Here is a 4,818-nt window from a genome sequence, read left to right on the forward strand (position 1 = left end):
TAGTTAATTAAGACACACGATTACTTGATGTGAATTGTGTATCGGAAACACCATCTCGAGCTTCCGACATTCTTCACTACTAGCGTCACAGTTCTCTTCCAAGCAAAAGATGCACCACAGCGAGCTTGCCGGTAACTATAGTTACTTACAGTCGATAATACAGTTCGACAAATTACATAGTTTTACACTTCCATCCAAAATATTTTGAATCAAAAGACGACTAAACATGGTTGCCACATTTCATTCCTCGCCGCAATGTTGCCATGTCGTCAAAACTGTTTCACAAACTGAGTTTCATGAAACTGATTCCTGCTTCATGAGCCCGTTCTGCCGCGCGCTAGGTTACTAGACCAGGGGAATGTGGCGTGCGGGGCAGACCCATACTCGTAGCAGTTGCAGCAAGAACGCTCGTCGAGTAATCGGGTAGGTGAGTAATAATATATATTAAAATAATAATGGATTTTTTTATAATAATAATAATTTAATGACGTGTACTTTATATACTACGTTTATATAAAAACGTAAGGATGAATAATTATAGGACATCAGGAAAAAAGTGATGGCGATGGGGCAATTGGTAAATAAAATGAACACAAATGATGAAAACGATTTCAATAAAAATTGAGTATATATTTCGAGTTACCCCCTACCCCCCCTCCTCAGCCTCCTCTTCCTCCTCTTCCTCCTCTCCCTTTCCTTTTTTCCGCCCTCTTCTGGGGGCCATACATCGTCTTCTTCAAAAGCTTCTTCAGCTCTCTCTGCAACATATAAGCATGTATTATTATTATTATTAGATATTATACATGTTACTATATTATATTATATTATATATAAAAGTATTTTTCATTTACTTACATTCGCCGCTACAAGGTTTGCCAGGTTTGGCCTGGCCACCCCTCTGGCCAGTTGGCCAAGTATGTTCCTCCATTGTGACTGTAACATAACAGCATAATTATAAGTATATATATTATAAATATACATTCTATTTTGTACACATATTGCATATACTTACAGCCCTCCCTGACTCGTATGCGGCAGCGATTTCTCGCTGCCGCGTCAAAATAGAGTCGAGTGACTCCTCTGCATTGCCCACTGCCGCGGTGGCTGTTGACGGCGCGGAGGATGTTTCCGCTGCTGCGGTTGCTGCTGTCGGCGCCGAGGAAATCTCCGCTGGCCAATTTATCCAGAAGTGTCTTCATACTTGCCTGTAACATAGACGTGGAATTAGAAGTACATACATTATGAATAAGCATTTCATCGTACATACATATTGCAAATACATACAGTTTTCCCGGCGTCGAATGCCAGAGCGTCTTCTTTCCTTCTGGCCAGAACATTGTCGGTCGTTCCCTCAACCGCAGTGGCGCTGTCAATGGTAGCATCGCAAGCACACCTCACTGCCGATCCGCGTGAACATCATCTGGAACATGCAAGGAAAAATTCGCACACTAAGTGTGCAACCCGACATTGTGTGGGTACGCTCGAGCGAATCTAATGACTCGCGAGCTCAGATCTGTTTTAAATTTCCTTCGCTGAAATAATCAGCGAAGGCGCACACTAAGTGTGCAACCCGACATTGCGTGGGTACGCTCGAGCGAATCTAATGACTCGCGAGCTCAGATCTGTTTTAAATTTCCTTCGCTGAAATAATCAGCGAAGGCGCACACTAAGTGTGCAACCCGACATTGTGTGGGTTCGCTTCAGGTTTTTTAATTAGTTTTGTGCTAATCACAATTGGTTTTTTGTACTCCGTTTCTGTGGCCTCTCGGATACTCATGTTCCTAATGTAGCGGCTGTCCAATATTTCGGGCAACATACAATGGACGTAGAATCGCGACAATTTCGATTTCATTTCGTTCTGCCAAAATGTGTCGTCTTTGGTTACTTTTATAGTTTTCATACCCTTTGGTGTCCACAAACAAAACAGACAATATTGTCGACCTGTTATGTGCAGTTGTCCCTGCACTTGGTAAAAATAGTGATGGGTTCTGCGTAATGCAGTACCTGCATCATCTTCAAATATTCTTCGCAGTGGTTGAATATTTTTTATCGCTTCTTCTGGCGATAATTTTTCTGCCGTCTTCGGGCATTTAATTTCCACGATACCGTCGTCGTCAATTATGCCGTCCGGAGTTGACCCCAAAAATGGTATCTCTGCATCAATGAAGAGACCGCATTTGCGGATTTCCACGTCTTCCTCCTTCGCAAGTTGTTCGCGGGCAATATTCTCACACTGCCGACCATATTCAATGGCAGGCAGCTGCAATATGTTTGCATACAGCAGTGACTTTACCAAATTTCCACACTTGGTTGTTTTCCTTCGCCGACACACTTTGCCAAAGTTCGACGCTGTAAGTAATTTGGATCGGTATGTATGCCACTCGTGGCTTTTATTTTGTTCTACCGTATCCCTCTCTATTTTCTTTCGATTCGCTTGCCAGTCCTGCAGCATCTCCATGTGCCTTTCTTTTTCAAAGCTAAATAGATGTTGCTCCATATCCGGTTTCTCTGCGCTAACTCCATAATCCGGGTCCGTTGCTGAACAAAACGGGTTTCTCACCTTCTTCGGAGACTTTCTTTTCCTTTCGTTTCCTTTTTCATTAATGCCTTTCCTTCTTTCTTCTAATTGTTCTATCAATTTCGGCGGTTTCACACCCTTGCCCTCTATTACCTTTGATATTAGTTTTTGCGCGTTGTGCTGTACAACAGCAGCTGCACATCTCGCAGAATATGACCCTCTCTGGCCCCAATTTAACCTTTTCCCACCAGTATATTTTGCAATGATTGCATTGAGGTTCTCAACTGAATTGTTTGTAGTATTATGTAACAAACTTTCAGCATGAGCCATCAATGGACGGAAGATCTCATGCATCCGGTTATATGTGCCGATTTTCTTGAGATGCGGTACCAAGTTGCCTTCTCCCGTGTTTTCTGGGCGGTCGCAGAAATATCCTAGTCTTCGACACTCCTTGTGCTCTCCGAAAACGTGGCTAGGAATATTTAGTAGATCCGTTTGCAAATTTTTTATTTTTTGGTGGATCGGAAGATTTTCCTTCGACCTGTAAACTGCAGCCTTCACAACATCCGTGCGCAGTCTACGAATGTTATTTTCCACGGCTTTTCGATACATGCCAGGTGGAGTCTTCTTTACAACATCTTTCAGTTTGTTGCAAAAATTGCGCAATAAATGGTTCGTGCACTCAATCTTTTTCACACGAACCATCTCTGCCTTGTATGGATCACAATCCAAAATCCTTTTATATACGCTGCTGTCGCCATCGGCAATCAATATATTATATATCAGACCTCTTTTTTCTATGCTGGTCTGGAAACCCTCAGCAATTGCAGCACTCCCCATTCTCGTGGATGTCTCATTTCGTCCCCAGTTCTTGAAGCATCTATGTTCTCTGGGGCTTTCCTTCCTCTTCGAAGCGTTGTGGCAAATCAAACACACTTTATTCTTCACACCTGCAAATAACACTTTTTTTGTGTGGTATCCCGCTATTGCACCAATACCGGACAAGGAGTCATGCCTTCCACTATGGTACGATCTTTTCATCCAGCTGCCGTCAGCCACGACGGGGATGAAAGGGATACCGGAAACTGAAACGTCGCCTCTTCGGACGGCTAATTGTTTCTCCTCTTCTGCCGCTGCTAGCATTTCTGCTTCAGCAAGACTCACCAAATCTTCAACAATGTCGTCATGACGTCTTCGATATTCCGTCCTTGACATGCATAGAATGTTCATTGTTGCAAACATTTCTTCCATCTTTGCGTAACCACCTCCAGAAGTGATTGCAGCGAGGGTCGTAGTATAATTCAAGTCCATTGTTTTGTTGTCTGCCGTTTGACTGTGCACTTCCGCTTCATATTGGCACATCTTGCACTTCAGAGTTATCGTTGCTAACAATCCCGAGCGCTTCATCCCGATCACTTGCAGATGTTGCGTGATACATTCGAACGTTGCCGAGTGGTACCCTATCAGTAGAACCTGCTCCACCACGAACCGGAAGTCCGTTATGGTTAATCCTTCATCGATGAATGGCTGTGCACATGATTGCTCTTGCGTTCCTGGCTCGATGATGAAATGGGGCATTTCTTGACTTACCTCCGCTGCTTCGATCTTCTCGGTGCGCATCTTCCTTGCCGCTGCAGCTTGTTGAGTTCTATAAATGCAAAATATACAAACAAAAATAAAGGTTTTCAAATGAGTACTATACCGTTCGATCTAAATAGATTGATATTATTAATTAAATAATGTGAGCCAGTCACTGTGCCGTTGCAACCATTTCGAATCATAACCTGGAGTAAGCCGTTCAATCTTTCCATTTTAATTGAACACTTGCAAATGATAACGATGACAATACAAGTAGCAACGATTTGTTGCATAGCAATACGGCCCACCGGTCAACAAAAACCTAGCTGCGCAAAATTTCAACCCGGTTGCAAGCTGTGGTTATCTCTGACTATCACGAAGTCAAATAATATTAATGCGCCATTGGAGTTCAGTAATGATGTAGCACAAATCTAAGCTCAATCAAAATTTATTGTACGTATCTATTATTTAAAAAATATAATATTATATATTAGAACTTAGACTTATATGTGGGATTAATTTATAATAGAGTTGAATATAATTTTTATTTTGATTTCTCGGTTCGAGAGATATGAAATTATCTAATTGAATAATTGAATTTGATTTCTAATATACAGTTACGGGGTAATTTTCTTAGAAATAAATAATTGGGTTATAGTTAATTAGTACTATGATTGTAATAATATAATTTATTAAATTTAGGTTTATTTGATTGAATCATA

At 41.6% G+C, this 4,818-nt stretch overlaps 1 long non-coding RNA gene across 1 annotated transcript; it reads right to left on the reverse strand.

Annotated features, from left to right (window-relative positions):
• Positions 1-497: 497 nt before the first annotated feature.
• LOC143261974 (uncharacterized) lies at positions 498-2,017 on the reverse strand. The gene is made up of 4 exons (XR_013035962.1): positions 1,285-2,017; positions 1,013-1,205; positions 856-933; positions 498-758 (listed from the first exon to the last, which is right to left on the reverse strand). It is a non-coding gene; the product is annotated as an uncharacterized LOC143261974 (long non-coding RNA).
• Positions 2,018-4,818: the final 2,801 nt, after the last annotated feature.

This window comes from Megalopta genalis, unplaced genomic scaffold, assembly GCF_051020955.1.
Source record: "Megalopta genalis isolate 19385.01 unplaced genomic scaffold, iyMegGena1_principal scaffold0077, whole genome shotgun sequence".
NCBI classification, from domain to species: Eukaryota; Metazoa; Arthropoda; class Insecta; order Hymenoptera; family Halictidae; genus Megalopta; species Megalopta genalis.